Genomic DNA, 17607 nt, shown 5'->3' with positions numbered 1-17607 from the left:
ATTTTAATGAACATTGACAGCAATGACATGTGATTCCTCTACAGTTGCTTTCTTATACTCAACAGTATAGCTCTTCCTTTTTGTACTCATGTCTGGGGGTCAAAACAGACAGAATAATAAAATTATGACCATCAGTCCTTCTTTTCACTCCATCATGCCCCCTGAGTTCTTCTTTTTTCCTCCATCATGCCCTTTTTATCCTCCATCATGCCCCCTCACTCCCACTTACATCCTGGGTTTTTATGTTGTCCTGCCTCATCTCTCCTCCACGGCACTGCTCTCAATGGTGCCAGCAAGCAAATCACTGGGGAAGAACAGGATGACGTGCTCACTGCTGCAGCTCTGATTGGATGCAGCTCGGAGCGCAGCGTGCGTTTCACCTGGGGGGGGAGTGCATACAGAGGGTACCGTAATGTAGTGTGTAGCACAGGGGATCACCTTCACTACAGTAGCAATCTCAATAGGGCTTATTTTCGGGGGAGGGCTTATTTTAGAGGAATCTTACACAGTAAGGGAGGGCTTATTTTCGGGATAGGTCTTATTATCGGGGAAACATGTACTGAAAAACAAGCCTCCCACCCCAGGCTCCAGGTGCACTTCAGCCTAGAGGCAGGGAAGATCTTAAAAATTTATATTCCCATTACAACAAGTCATCAATGAGCTCCCTAAGGAAAAGTTCATAGGACCATATAGATTCACAAGTGAATGGTGCAAAACATTTAAGGAACAATTAATTCCAATACTATATAAATGATTTGAAAAAAAGGTAAGGGAGGAGTTCTAACAAACTATTTTATAACACAAATATGTTTTGATGCCTTAACCAAGGAGAACAAGAACAGAGAAAGAAAACCATAGAACAATTTCTTAATGAATATCAATGCAAAATTTTTCAATAAAAATACTAGCAAGGAGATTACAGCAATATATTACAATGACCAGGTAGGATTTCTACTAGGAATGTAAGGCTGATTCAATATCAGGAAAACTAGCAGCATAATTGACCATATCAAAAACAACCAACAGAATATGATTATGTTAATGAGTGCAGAAAAAAAAAAACCTTTGACAAAATGCAATACCCATTCCTAATAAAAACTCTAGAAAGTACAGGAATAAAGTGAGCTTTTTTTTGCAATAAGTACAATTTTATTTGTGTATTTGTTGCATAATATCTTATTTTTCCATAATTTTATTCTTTTAGCTGTGCACTTGATTTATTTTGAATATCCTGGAATTGAAAGCCAGGTTCAGGTAATTCAAATGCTTTTATGAGTACTTCATATTGTTTAGAACCAAGGTATGCTGCAAACACAGTCTGCAGCATTATGGTAAAGACCATCTTTCTTTTTTTTTTTTTTAAAGCAATTGGGGTTAAGTAACTTGCTCGAGGTTACACGGCCAGTTATTTCTGGGTGTGGTGCTAAGTATTTGAGCCCAGATTTGATCCCCAGGTCATCCTGACACTGGAGCCAGTGCTCTTACTCACTGAGCCATCTGGCCGCCCTTTGAAAGACCATCTTTCTAAAGACAGGTCGAGAGACTGTGATCCAGTAGGTCCAAAGGAGCTGAGTTATACCTGGCTGCCAGAGCACCATTTATTGGCATAGCCAAAAGGAAACCAACCATTCCACTTCTTATGACAATACAGGCTTCACAGTTTAGATCACCTGAACTCAAAGGTAAACTTACAGCACTATTGTAGGTTGATAAAAATGGGAGAACAGCCATTGGTAAAGCTGATGTTATTAGAGCATGTGTCACATTTAAGATGCGTTGGAAAAAAAACTATTTGCTATCAGGCCACAAAAAGCTGCATTTAGTCCAACATATGCTGATCCAGTCATAAGTAAATTCTGATCCGATTTTGGAAGTTGTTCCACTTTTCTGGCGATGATTTCATTGATTGTTAATCTTCTTTCTGTATTTTCTTGATTATGTTCCATCCTGAAGCCCTGGTGCTCCGATCCAGTAGTGGAAAAGTCACAGAGCAGCCTCTACTGCAGCTCATACTCACCCCAATGTGGGCAATCTTCCTCTGGGCACTGCCATTTTTGAAAAGTGAGCTTTTCTTAAAATGGCAAGTAGTGTCTACCTAAAACCAAAACCAAGCATAATCTGTAAGGAGGATAAGCTTGAAGTTTTCTCAGTAAGATCAGAGATCAAGCAAGGATGTACATTATCACCACTATTATTCAATATTGCATGAGAAATGCTAGATATAAGAATAAGACAAGAAAAAATATTGAACAAAAAAGAATAGTCAATGAGGAAACAAAACTATCAATTTTTGCAAATGATATATGATATGTGTAATGGTAATAGGAATTTGAAGATCTTCCCTGTCCGCAAATAGACTGAATGTAATCACATCGAGTCTGTGGTGAGAGGAGCTTGCTGAAGAGTGGAACACAGCCCACAGGAAGCTGGGAATCAAAGCAGTTAGACCTAGAGGGAGGAGAGGATGCACCCAGGGAAACAGCTAGACTTGTGAGTGTTTGTTTGCCCTTTGCTATGACAGCTAGGCTTGTGGGTGTTGGAGGGAAAGTTAAAGAATGGTGTGACTCTCTGCTATGTTATGATGTATTAACTTCTTTGTTACTATGATGGATTTGACTTTCTGATTTGGTGATACAGTTTTTTGGTGTCTGAATAAATATTTTGCTTCTGTCTTCTATATGGAGCGTCTGTTATATTTGCAATTGAGAACTATGCCAGCATATTCATAGTAACCATTGGTGCTGTGAATATTGCATTGGCACTAGAGTATACTAAGACAACCCTAAAGAACTAAAAAAAAAACTAGTTGAAACAATTAACAACTTTAGCAAAATAACAGGATATAAAATAAGCCCACATAAATCATCAGCATTTCTATATGCTACCAACAAAACCTAGCAGCAAGAGATAGAAAGAGAAATTCCATTTAAAATAACTGCAGACAATATAAAATAGGTGAGAGTCTACTTGCAAAGATAAACCCAGGAGCCATATTAACACAATTATAAAACACTTTCACACTAATAAAGACAAATCAGAACAAATGGAGAAATATTAATTGCTCATGGATAGGCCAAGCCAATATAAATAAGAATAATAATTTTGTATAGTTTAATTTACTTATTCGTACCATACCAATCAAAAATACAAAAAAGTATAGAGTTAGAAAAAATAACAAAATTAATCTGGAAAAATGTAATGTCAATAATATCAAGGAAAATTTTCTTTTTTTAATGTGAAGGAAGGCAAACTAGTAGTACCAGCTTTCAAACTATACTAGAAAGCAGTAATCATCAAAGTAATCTGGTACTGGCTAAGAAATCAGTGAAATAGATTAGGTACACCATACACAGTAGTAAATGACTATAAGTAATCTAGAGATTAATAAACCCAAAGATCCAAGCTTTCATGGTAAAAACTCATTATTTTTCAAAAATTGCTGAAAAAGCTGGAAACGAGTTAACAGAAAATAGGCATAGAACAATATCTCACATCATATATCAAGGTAAAGTCAAAGTGGATAAATTATTTAGACATAAAGGGTGATATAAATAAATTAGAGGAGCTTAGAAAAACATACCTTTCAGATTGATGGATAAGGGAAGCACTTATGACCAGTTAAGAGATAGAGAGGATCATGGAAAGTAAAATACATAATGTTGATTACACGAAGTTAAAAAGCTTTTGCACAAACAAAATTAATTTAGCCAAAATTAAAAAGAAAACAGAAAATTAGGAGGAAATTTTTATAGCAAGTTTCTCTGATAAAGGCCTCATTTCTCAAATACATGTGTAACAGAACCAAATTTATAAAACTGAGAGCCTTTCTCCAGTTGATAAATAATCAAGAGGGGTGGCCAGGTAGCACAGTAAGTAAGAGCACTGGCCCCAGTGTCGGGATGACCTGGGGAATCGAATCCGGGCTCAGACACTTAGCACCCACCCAGAAACACCTGGTCATGTAACCTGGAGCAAGTTACTTAACCCCAATTGCTTAGAGGTGACCAGGTGGCTCAGCAAGTAAGATCACCAGCCCCAGTGTTGGGATGACCTAGGGATCAAATCCAGGTTCAGATACTTAGCACCACACCCAGAAATAACTGGCCGTGTAACCTTGAGCAAGTTACTTAACCCCAATTGCTTTAAATAAATAAATAATCAAGATATACAAACAGGCAGTTTTCAGAAGAAATCAAAGCTAGCAATAATCACATGAAAAAATGCTCTCAGTTAACTGACTACTGATTAAAGAAATACAAACTAAAACAACTCTGAGATACCACCTGACATCTCTCAGAAAAGGAAAATGACAAGTGCTAGAGGGGACGTTGAAAAATTAGGATATTAATGCCCATCAACTGGGAATGGTTGAACAAGTTATGGTGTATGATTTAGATGGAATATCACTGTGCTATAAGAAAGAATAAGCAGGATGGTTTCAGAAAAATTGGGGAAGATTTATACAAACCCAGGCAATGTGAAGTGAACAGAACAAGGTGAACATCATACACAGTAACAGCCACGTTGTAAGGATGATTAGCTCTGAAAGATCTAGCTACTACCGAGATAATTCCAAAGACCCATGATAAAAACTGCTACCCACCTGCAGAGACAAAACTAATGAACTCTGAGTTCAGATTGAAGCATAATTTTTAAACTTTATTTTTCTTTAATTTTTTGTATTTTCTTGGTAATATGGAAATATGTTTTACATGACTTCATATGTACATTTGATCTCAAATCACTTCTCTTCTCAAGGATGGGGAGGGGCTGGAAAGGGGGAGAGAATTTGGAACTCAAAATTTTTTAAGTTTAAAAATGTACATGCAATTGGGAAATACTTAACAAAATAAAAATGTATTAAAATTAAGATGTTTGGGAAAGGAATGTGTATGAGGGAAAATAAAATTATTTCCATTCTGAAAATGTCAAATTTGAGAGACCTATAAGGTAGAATTGTCCAGGAACCAGTTGGTAATGTGGGATTAGAGTTCAGGATAAAGATTAGGGTTAGAAATCTATCATGGAACCCCTGGAGATGAATAAACTCATCTCTTTTATCAATATGACTATTCATGCATGGGCTTTGCCTAAAAAAAAGAGCCAACCAAAACACAAACCTATATTCTGGGTATGACAAACTGAGATTCACCAACTAAGGTACCAATATGAGAAGTAAAACATCACAGACCTCATCACTACCCTTATCTGATACCTATTCCATTTGACAAAAATTAAAAGGAGCCCCGTGCATTCCTGGATTTTATCAGTCTAATTTTAAAATGTGAAAAGCAACATGACATGCACTGTTAATAGAAAGTTTGTAAATATGAAAACAATAAGCTTCCATAACTAATATAGTTCTGGTGTGTTGTGATGGATTTAGGCATATCAACAATGTTTTGATTGCTCTTCCTCAGTTTCTAGTCGATAAATTAACCACACCATATTTCTAGATAGGTAGATGAACTATATATGTATATGTATGTGTGTATACACACACACACACATACATACATACATATACATTTCTAATGCATTCTCTTCTTCAATAGACCTCTCCTTTGTAGCAAATACAAACAGCTAACACAAATCAGCACACTAGTCACATTTGAAAATGTATGCCTCATTCCCTCCCTGCCAAGAGAAAGAAGGATGCCTCACCATTAGTACACTGACATCACAATCTATGCTATATTAATGGAGCTAAAACTAGAGAAAGCTTACCAAGGCTTTGGTCTAAGAATGGAAATTTGGCAGCACTGTCCAGGGGCCTACTTTCTCTCCAGACCATCTAGTTCCCAGCAGTTGCAGGCTGGCCCAAGGTCACAATTATTCTCCATTCATCAGTATGAAAATCTACCAGTGTCCAGAGGTGCAATTTCTTTCCCAAGTAGTCGAATCCACAACCAGAAGAGTAACCTCATAATATCACTGATGGATTTCCTTTGCTCCTAGTCACAAGCCAAGTGAGGTCCCACCTACTTACCCTGGAACAAAAATTGCTAGTAATGACTTTGCATATTTCCCCAGATCCCTTCTGTATATTTTCTCCCAACTAGTCTATCATTTCATAAAGTAGAAAAATACTGAGCTCAATACATCTCAATACAGCAAATATCTAAACTCTTAAGAAACAATCAAAATCCATTTATCTTGCTCTTAAAACAACTCATCAAATCATTCATATTTACTAAATCTGTACTGTGTTCTAGGCATAACAAGAACACAAAATATCAAGACATTTTCCCTGATCTCCTCCTGTTTATGGTCTAAATAGAGGAGATAAGAAACAAATTACCTATTATGCAAGGCAAAATATAAAAGCACAGTAAGAGAATTTGAAAAAATTACTATAGTTCAGAAGAGTGAGCTTATAGTTGGGGTGGAGGCATAGAACAGAGAAGGCTTTTTGGAGAAGGTGTTGGTTATTTAAGCTGAGCCCTGAAGGATGAAAAGGAATTGGACAAGTGAAGGTGGAGGGAAGGACATTCTAGCAAATTCTAGAAAAGCAGGTGGGTTTTCCTCAACCTATCCTCCAAATCAAAAAATATGGAAGTTTGGTTTTCAATCATTTATGCCTTTTCCAAGATGCTCACAAGTTGCAGGTACTGAAAGTGAATTAAATAACGTAAGGAAAACCTGACCAGTGTGGAGCAAGAAATCCTGCACTTTAAAGCATACACTTTCTTCATTTCATGGATTACTAAAGTTAAATAGTTTATCTTTGGAGGGCAATCTACTAGCGACAAGTATCTAGGTATTTAGTTAAGCTGGCCCTTGAATGAAATTACATGTTGCCAGAACCATAATCAAAAGTCTTACTAAATTTTATATAATTTGCCAGAATGTACCATTTGCTTTTTAGAAACCAAGAACATATCCATGCTATAATTAGAAAAGGAGCTTTATGGAGCACATGAGACAAGAATTCTACAATATAAAAAGGTGTAGACACATGGAGATTGTACCATTGGAGGGAGGATCCCCCATAAGGATCACATATGCATGTTCTGAAGTAGGGAAAGGAATGGAACAAATATTTATTATAGCATGTCCTTTGTACCAGGCATTGTGCTAAGCATTTCTAACAAATATTATTTCATTTGATCCTTACAAAAACCCTACAAAGTAGATGCTAATATAATCTCCTTTTTACAGTTGATGAAGTGGAAGCAGAGGGTAAGTCACTTGCCCCAAGTTACACATATAGTAAATGTCTAAGGCCAGACTTAAACTTAGGTCTTCTTGACTTTAGACCCAATTCACCATCAACTTCACCACCTTGTATATTCTTTCTAGCTATACGACTGCATTTTAACAATACCACATGATTGATTCACATTTCTAGTTATCAAGATCCTTTTGTCCAGCTCCCAAAATGTTTCTAACCTAGTTCACATAACTAGTTATAATCTAGCCTATGGCCAAATGTAATATAAAACCATACCTATGGACGCAATCTCTGGTTTACTTGGTTTAGGTGACACCCAGCAAATAAATTATTTCTACCAATAAAGAGCAGTCCTTTTTCTGCCATTTATAGTCTTAGCATTTTCTGGGGCATGGAGAAGTTATGAGACTTACCCAGGATCACACAGCCAATATGGGACAGAGATGCTCCTTATTCTGAGATCAGTTCTCTATTTCACTATGACAAACTGTCTTTCAAATGTATACATGTAGACTTCATCCAAATTGCCTAGATATGGCCATACTAAATTTTATTGTCAGTGTGCCTGATTTCTTATGCTAGAAATAAGAAAATAGATAGAAAGCTGGTCTTACAATCAAGAAACTCTAGATTTAATTCCTCCCTCCAACAGAAGCTGTTTGGTCCTGGGAAACTTAGTCCCTCAGTAAGTGGGACTAAGAAAATTCTCAGTAAGTGGGACCTCCAGAAAATTCTCTAAGCCTATAGAGAACTGAGTTACACTGGTGAAGGGATTTCTATAACAGGAGTTCCTTAAACCAAAAGAATCAAAGCATGGGAGATGAAAGCCAGTCTGAGCTCCAGTAAACAGAGACTACCATTTGTAGTTGATCTGGCCTGTATCAACAGAAATGGGGAACAGAGTCAGGTAGGTTAGCTAGGAGGAAAAATAAAAATTTATAAACACAAAAAAAATAGCTATGGGGATATATATTTATACATTATGTATACATACACACACACACAAAGCCAGATACATGGGCACATATACATATATAAGTACACTGTGGATATATCTATACACACATGCACATACATGTGAATAATACATTGTATGCACTCTTGTATACATGTTATTGTAGTACATATATGTATATACATATGTGTATAGGGGTATTACAGCTTTGATATACACATGACATATATGTGTGCATTGTGTGGACATGTATGCATATATATTGCATAAATATCCTACTATAACCTATACATACATATCTACATCTGTAAGTATATGTGTCTATAATTATAGAATGTACATATATATGCATATATACCCCTATATACAGACATACATATATATAAAAATGGTTTTTAAAACCTCTAATGGTGGTTGGCAAATCCTTCCAACTTGAGTTTTTGTTGCACTTAAAAGAGCATGTATCTCTCCTCCACATAATTAATAGAAATACCAAGATGTGAGCTTTAGCTGGACAACTTTCCAGGGCTCCTTCCCCAGATATTTCATATGCACCCACTTTCAGTGCTGAACTATTTATAACTATTCTTTACTTCTGCTATCTTAGCTCATGCAAATCAGATGTTATCATATCAATATATATGAGATTTGCCTCTTATACAAAGAGATTTATTTTTTCCACAAAAACCATGATTTTAGAGCTACAACTAGGATATTGTAGGTTGTGCAAATCTTGATTTTAATAATGTGATCTTGGTTTTTTTTCCCCTAGTTCTTGGAATTTAGGTAAGATTTTATAGTTCTTCTTTTACCTGTCTTTCTGAAAAATAGTTATGAGAAATCAAACTTTATATTTTCAAAAGTTGATCATATTTAATACTAGTTAGAATTAAAATATTAAAATGGTAAGAGTAATAATAATAGCTAGCATTCACATAATACTTTAAGGTTTACCAAGTGCTTTACAATATTATACCATTTGATCCACACAACTACCCTGAGAAGCATGTGCTATTATTATCGCAGTTTTTACAAAAGAAACCGATGCGGAGAGAGGTTAATGCCCAGGGTTACATACCTAGGAAGTGTCTGGGGCCAAATTTGGATTCAGGTCTTCTTGATTCCAGGTCTAGTACTCTATTCACTGCACCATCAAACTGCTTCTACAACTTATCAACACTTCCTACATCTTTGATTGCCTCCTTTTATTTCTCTTTTTAGAAACTCTAACGCTGACCCTTTTCAAGTCTTTGAAAACTACCAGTTCCCCATGAATTCTCAAAAATAATTGCTACTAGGTTTACAGTGACTTCACCCAAAGGCTTATGTGCCCTAAGATATGGTGGCTATAAGTCTGAAAGCATTTCATTTATTTCTGAAAGCATGGACAGATGCTTCCCTCTTGTAACATAAGTCCTAAACATTTACACCAAGTATTGCCATCTACAAATTTTATATCATGCTACCTCATTCTGTTTTTGAGAAGAGAAAAAAGTCAGAATACATACTAAAAGCTTTTCTTTTTAAGCATCATTCATTACAAACTCCCTCACTTAACAAATGAGCATTATTTTCCTATTGAGCTTGTGACATATACATTAAGAACACTGAGCACTAATAAGACAAATATAAATTAAAACCTCTCTGAGGTTTCCCTTTGCACACATTAAATTGACAAAGATGACAAAGTTTGGCAAATGTTGGACGGGCCGTGGGAGGACACCAATACACTTTTTGTGGGGAACTAGGAATTGGTCCAACCATTTTGGAAAATTACTTTGGATTTTATCCAAAAAAAGTGGCAAACTTTTACTAACTACTGTATGTGAACTTTGACCCACAGATGACACTACTAGACAATATACATCCCCAAAGAGATGCAAGACTATAGAAAGAATCAATATGCAAACATATATTTTTAAGAGCATCATTTATCTAAACATCACATAGGAAATGAAAACTATTTGGACTTAATGTAATGAATATTTTTGTCCTCTAAGAAAGGACAAATGTAAAGAATTTGGAAAATTTTTGTAAACGTTATACAAAGTGATACCATACTAAATAAATGGAACCCAGAGAAAAAATTGAAAGCATTGGTGATGAAATATGCCTTTTGTTTCTCAACAGAGAGATGATGCAATCAAGTTGCAGAATGAGACATAATAGCCAATGTGTTCACTTGTTTTCCATGACCACAATTATTTTTATAAAACAAAGACTGAGGAAATTGGGGCATAAAAATTAGTTAAGGAGTAGAAAAAATAAATTAATAACATAAAAATAAGAATAAATAAAAGAATAAAAACAACAATAAAAATTTTAAATGCACAGAAGAAAACAAAAATACTACAGAAGGGTACAGAGAAACAAACTGGCAGTTTTGTTGCTACCTTCTTAAATTCATATACTTTCTTAGCTAAATTATAACTAAAATTCACAATTTCCTATTTTCAAAAACATTAGGAAGGCTGGAAATTCTGCATAAGAAAAACAAAATAAGCAAATAAATTGGTGGAAAATATCCTTTTCTGTGTTTTTTTTTTTTAATTACATCCTTTGGGGCGGCCAGGTAGCACAGCGAGTAAGAGCACCGGCTCCAGTGTCAGAATGACCTGGAGATTGAATCCCGGCCTCGGACACTCAGCACCACACCCAGAAATAACTGGCCGTGTAACCTTGAGCAAGTTACTTAACCCCGATTGCTTAAAAAAAAAATGCATCTTTTGTCACATTCATTTTGAGTTGATTAAGGGTCATGAGCCAAGTCAAATCCCTTACCGGCCTGCTTTTTCAATAGAACAGATTAATTAATTGGTTAGTCACATATTTTAATAAATGACATGGTGAGCAAAAGTAAAAAGTTATAGTCCAGTTTCGGGGGTTTTTTGGTTGGTTGATTTTGTTTGTTTGTTTGTTTTGCTTTCTGTACATAATGGATAGTGCTAGAGCTGGAGTCAAGACAACCTGAATTCAAATCCAACTTTTGATGCTTAGCAGTTTTTTTGACCAGGAACAAAATATTTACTCTCTATACCTTAACATCCTTACTAGTAATAATTGTAGTTCCAGCCTCACAAGAGTGTTGTGAAGTGCAAATGAGTTGATGTATTAAAGTATTATGCAAACTTTAAAGCATCATAGTATTATTTATTTCATATTAATTATTTAATTAATTAATAATTAATAAATCAGAGAAATTCCTAAGCTTTCACTGGTATAGGAAACTCCTAGTGCATAATCTCCCTCTGCTGCCACAGATTGGTGAACATCTCATCGTATAGTGAATTCCATAAGACTTTAAGAGATTATGTGACTTAGAGTCATATAGTCAGTATGTGTCAATGGTAAGATTTGAACCCAGGATGTCCTGGCTGCAAAGCTTGGCTCTCTATCCATTACACCATACTGTCTCTCATAATTATCATCATTGTATGATGTGCCTGCACATAATAGACAGTTACTAGAAATTAGAAGTCCCTTTCTGCATCTCAACAGTAAGCAAGGTAACCCATTAATACCAGGACATAGTAAAAGAGGGAGTTTAGGTATTTTAAATCACTTCTGTCTCATTTCCTAACCTCAATCTCACATTCAGTCTTGATCAAAGGGCAATTCAAAGATCCATTGCTGATGAGAGGATTAACCTCAGTATCTAAGAGAGATGCTACTACTTTAATCCTCCTGCATTCTACAGCATTGCTTTGTTCAAATGACTGGGTCACTCACTGGTGAGAAGAGGGAGTGTGAGAAATACTGAGACTCTGGAAATCTAGTATGAAGACTCCACCTGGTGGTGGATACTTATGTTCTTCATCCTCAAAGAAATTGGAATTTATTTTTCTCCCATGGGCATATTTAGCATGATATGGGGAGGGGACTTCAAATTAATTTACCTCTTTACATTTCCACTTTTGTTCCTCCCTGGTATTGTCCCTAAAAGACATATATACTATGAAAGAATAAGAATAAAAAGAAGGCTCTAAAATTCTGAGCTTGGTCTCTCAAGTATTGTTGGATACCTGTTCTGAGCACAATGTTCATTCTTGCTGTATGCAATGACCATTTTTCAGCCCTCATCCATTGTGACCTCTTTTGGTCCATAACATAGTGACCTGTCTGTTCCTTGAAATTCCCCTCATTTGCCTCCAGTGATATAACACATTACTAATTTTCCTCCTTTTCTGTATCTTTTGCTTACTTCTTCCTCTCATCTCCTAAACATTGATCTCCAATAGGGCCCTGTCCTAGACCTTCTTTTTTTCCTTTCTGTACTTCTTCAGTGAGGCCAACTAGTAACATGGCTTCAGTGATCACTTCTGTACATCACTCCCATAGCTACATTACTAATCTTATCCATCTCACCTGAACTCTAGTCTCATAATACAACCAACACAAGACTTCTCTTAGAAGTTCCCTAAAACTCAGAATGTCCAAAACCTGAATTTATCTTCCCTAGCAAAATGACCCCTTCTCACCAACAACCCAATTCCCTCAGATATGAATGAATAAGCATTGTAAAGTTTATTATATATAAAGTCCTATACTAAATTAAATCACCCTTCTTTTGGCTTTCTAGTCTAGAAATAGTCATCTTTAATTTTTCCTCTCCTATTTATTGTCTACAATCAATCTGCTATCAGGAGCTATCATTTCTTTAAGTGTCCACTGCATTTGCTTATTTCTGCTCATTCCTATTTTTTTTAATATCTAAAAATCAGGCCCTCATCACCTTACTTCTGGATTACTATAACTTACTTGCTATTCTCTCTAAGCACTGGATTTGTCCCCTTTCCAATTCAGCCTGAATACCACTGTCACAACTAATGTTTCTAAAATACTGCTTTTATCATGTCACTTCACTGATCAAAAATCCAACAATTGCTCCGTATTGTTTATCCCCTTACCTGGTACCAATCCCAGTCCTACCTAAACTTCAAGTATCCTCTTCAAGTATCATGCTCAGATTCACTTCCATGGTTTTACTTATGCTGGTCCCCCTATCGAAAATGTCCTTCCTTCTACCCAATGACCACCTATGTCCTCTATGAGAATTGATTGGATGACTCAACCCTCACACCTTGTTCTCTCAACCCCTATTGCACATATAGCCAAAGTCTCCTCTACCAAAATTAGAAATGAGACACATGTGTCATCTTGTTTGGGAAATATAAAACACATTATAAAATATAAAATACATTATAAAATACCTGACTCAAACTTCATCAAACCTTTACATTGGAAAGAATCTTAGAATTCAATTAGTATGACCCCTACCCAAATTTTAAATTTCATCTACAGTAGTTCTGATAAATAGTCAATCAGGCTCTGCTTTCAGAAATCCAGGAAGGTGGAACTCACTCCCTCCTATGGTAATCAATTCCATTTGTAGACAATGCTAATTGTATAGTTTTTTTTTTCCCTTATACTGATCCCAAACTGATTTTCTTTGTCCATTCCATGTACTATTCCTAGTTCTGTTCTCTGGAGCCAAGCACGACAGACCTAATTCTTCTTGGTACAGTAGACAGAGTGCCAAGGCTGGCATCAAAAAGACCTGAGTTCAAATCTAGACTCAGACACTTATCAGCTGTGTGATGCTGGGCAAGACATTTAACAACTCTGCCTCAGTTCCCTTATCTGTTAAAAAAGAGGGGGGACATAATAACAGCACCTATGGCACCTATCTTCCAGGATTGTTGTAAGGATGGAATGATATAATAATTATTAAGTGCCTCACACAATGCCTGGAACATATATAAATATATATATATATATATTTGCTAATTACTATTCCACATGAAAATCCTCTCAAATATTGGAAGAAAAGGATCACGTATCTCCATAAGTCTTCATTTCTACAGGCTAAATATGTGGTTCTTTCAATCAGAAAACATGATTTAAAATCACCTCGTCATCTTAATGCCTCTTCTCTAGGAATGGTACAGTTTGTCAATTTCCCTTCTAAAGAGGTAATGAAGACTTCAGAACTCTGGTTCACACAGTGATCCATCATGACTTTGGAAGACTGAAGATAGAGGATGCATCTCAGCATGGAAAAGAGGTCTTGATCTACAACTATGGAATAAGGCATACACCTTCAAACATTTTCACTCTGCCCAGTTGTTTGTTTTGTTGGGTTTGTTTGTTTGTTTTTTACTTAGTCTATTTGCTACAAGGAATGGTGTCTACTTTGGGGCATTGGGAGTGGAACTAGTTGTTAATGATAGTAATGGAAAAAGAAAAGAAAGAGTATTAACAAAACATTTTAAAAATACACAAGAGAACTTTTTAGGGGACTCCTATAATCAGGGTAGTTTTGTTACTATCATGTTAAATTTAATATGTACATAAAAACATACTGCACATAACAGAATTCAGTCAAATACCAGGTTAAATGCCATGGAGATTTTTTTAAAGGCAAAAAGAGCCCCTACCCTCAAGGAATTTGTATTCTAATGGGGAGACAACCTACATGTACCTATTTCTAAGTGGTGCAGTGGCCTGGCACTCTATCTGCCTGCCACCTTGTTGCCTAGTTATGCTCTAGTGTGATGCTAAGTGCTGACGATAACCAAAAAAGGCAAAAGACAATCCCTTTTCTCCAGGAGCTCACAGTCTAGGGAGGGACACAACCTTCAAACAGCTATGGACCAACAAGAAATAAAGCTTTCCCACTGGAAAGTGGTCACATAACTAACCAAGAGTCACTCTAGATATTCTGTGATTATGTGATTGGCTCAGGAGGGTCACCTGAGTAAGCAGCCTTTCAGAAATGGATCATGTTAATGGTTCTTGTTCTTTGGCAAACATATAGGCAGAGTTAACAAGAGAAAAGGAAAGTTATTCTGCTCAAAACTGTTTCTCCCATACATTCTACCAACTACAAAGTAATCTGAGTTTAAAGTTCCTTTTTAAAAATACAGATGAGGAGATAACCTATCACTCCAATGAGACATTCTAGCGCATACCCTTTGACCCAGCAATGCCACTTCTAGGGTTGTATCCCAAAGAGATGATACAAGCGGGAAGGGGATCCATATGTACACAAGTTTTTATAGCAACTCTTTTTGTGGTGGCAAAGAAGTAGAAATAGGGGGCGGAGCCAAGATGGCAGAGTAGAAGCATGACCTTCCCGCAGCTTCAGCTTCCACCCTCCCTAATCCATATAAAAAGGGGACTCTAAACAAACTTTGGAGCTGCAGAACCCACAAAATGACACAGAGAAGCTAACCTCCCGCTGAGGACAGCCCGGCAGGCCGGCAGGAATCCAGCTCAGCGCTCTGGGGGCCGAGCCCAGCCCCGCGCCGAGGCTTTAGCCCCCAGGGCAGGCCTGAACAGCTGCCTGCCAGAGGGACTCCAGATCAGCAGCACCTGTGGCCGTTTCCAGATTTATCTACACATAGATGGTAAAGGCAAGGTGAGAGGCCAGCGCAGTCTAGACTTTGGGACCAGAAAGTGGGAGTGCGTGGCTTTTACCCCTCGGGGCAAAAAGCCGCTGAGACGCCAGCACAGCCAGCCAGCGCCACCTGGCGGCTTCAGCTCCTGGCCTGCAGAGTGTAGGGGGACCAAGCACCAGTCTGAGGGGTAATCGCTCTTGCTTTAACCTGCTTGGATCTGGATTGCAGTCTAGGGTGGAGGTCCTGGGGTGTGTGTCCAGCTTGCCAGAGCGTGTGGAGACCTCAGAGAGGGCACCCATCTAATACCTCCGGCAGCTGAGAAAACCCCAACGTTCACGACGAAAACTCCCCTGTCTGGTGGCAGAGTCCTACTGTGGCAAAAAGCCTAAAAGTCAAGTAATTGAGTGGCAAAATGAGCAGGCAAAGGAAACAAAGCAGACAGAAGATTCCAACAATACACTCTTACTTTGGGGACAAAAAGGAGCAAAGCATGGAACAGGAGGAAAGCAGTGAAGTCAGAAATCCTGCACCAAAAGCTTCAAAGGAAAATATGAGCTGGTTATACAGGCCATAGAGGACCTTAAGAAGCAGATAAGAGAAGTGGAGGAAAAATTGGGAAGAGAAATGAGAACAATGCAAGAAAATTATGAAATGAGAGTCAACAGCCTGACTGAGGAAAATAATACCTTAAAAAACAGACTGACTCAAATGGCAAAGGAGGCTCAAAAAGGCAATGAGCAGAAGAATGCCTTAAAAAGCCAAATTTGCCAGATGGAAAAAGAATCTCAAAAGCTCACTGAGGAGAATCATTGCTTCAGAATTAGATTGGAGCAAATGGAAGCTAATGACTTTATGAGAAATCAAGATGCTGTTAAACAGATCCAAACAAATGAAAGAATAGAAGGCAATGTGAAATATCTCATGGGAAAAATGACTTATCTGTAAAATAGATCCAGGAGAGATCATTTAAAAATTATTGGACTACCTGAAGGCCATGATCAAAGTAAGAACCTAGAAATCATTCTCCAGGAAGTTCTCAAAGAAAACTGCCCTGAAGTTTTAGTACCAGAGGGCAAAATAGATGTTGAAAGAATCCACTGATCACCTCCTGAAAATGATCCCAAAAAGAAAACTCCTAGGAATATTATAGCCAGGTTCCGAAATTCCCAGATTAAGGAGAGAATATTACAAGCAGCCAGGAAGAAACAATTTGAATATTGTGGAAACACAATCAGGATAACCCAGGATCTGGCAGCTTCTGCACTGAGGGATCGAAGGACTTGGAATATGATATTCTGGAGGGCAAAGGAGCTGGGATTAAAACCAAGAGTCACCTACCCAGCAAAACTGAGTATCATGTTTCAGGGGAAAATATAGTCATTCAGTGGAATAGAGGACTTTCAAGCATTCTTGCTAAAAAAACCATAGTTGAATAGAAAATTTGACATTCAGATACAAGAAGCAAGAGAAGCATGAGAAGGTAAACAGGGAAAAGAAATCATAAGGAACTTATCAAAGTTGAACTATTAACATTCCTACATGGAAAAACAATAATTGTAACTTATGAAACTTTTCTCAGTAGTTAAAGGGATTAGAAATATATATATACATGTGTGTGTGTCTATATATGAGGGTATATGGGCATATGAATATATATGTGAATGTGTGTATATACGTTTACAGGTATACATAGATAGAGGGCACAGGACCAATTTAACAGGAAGGAATGATACTTAAAAGGTGAAATTAAGAGATGAGAGGAATATAATGAGAGGAGATGGGGAGAGACAGATTGGGGCAAACTATCTCATACAGAAGAGGCAAGGGAAAATGGTTATGATGGAGGGGACGAATAGGAAGGCAAAAGGGAATGGGTCAACTTTATTCCCATTGAATTTTGCTTGAGGAGGGAGTGAAATACACACTAAATAGGGTATGTCACCCTCCAGGAGAATAGGGGGGGGAAGGGGATGAGAAGGAGGAATATAGAAGGGAGGGCAGGCTTGGGGGGAGGGATGTTGGAAGCACCCACTTTTGAAAAGGGACAGGATCAAAGTAGAGAATAGAACAAGTGGGAG

General features: G+C 37.2%; 1 pseudogene; it reads right to left on the bottom strand.

Annotated features, from left to right (window-relative positions):
• Positions 1-1126: 1126 nt before the first annotated feature.
• LOC138159763 (transmembrane protein 126A-like) overlaps positions 1127-17607 on the bottom strand; it is a 100368-nt pseudogene continuing 83887 nt past the window's right edge.

The sequence above is a fragment of the Petaurus breviceps genome, unplaced genomic scaffold, assembly GCF_028583685.1.
Source record: "Petaurus breviceps papuanus isolate PSGF00001 unplaced genomic scaffold, PetGlider_PUasm1.0 178, whole genome shotgun sequence".
Lineage (NCBI taxonomy): Eukaryota > Metazoa > Chordata > Mammalia > Diprotodontia > Petauridae > Petaurus > Petaurus breviceps.
Note: the sequence above shows the minus strand (reverse complement) of the source record. Positions and strands in the feature narration are given on the sequence as shown.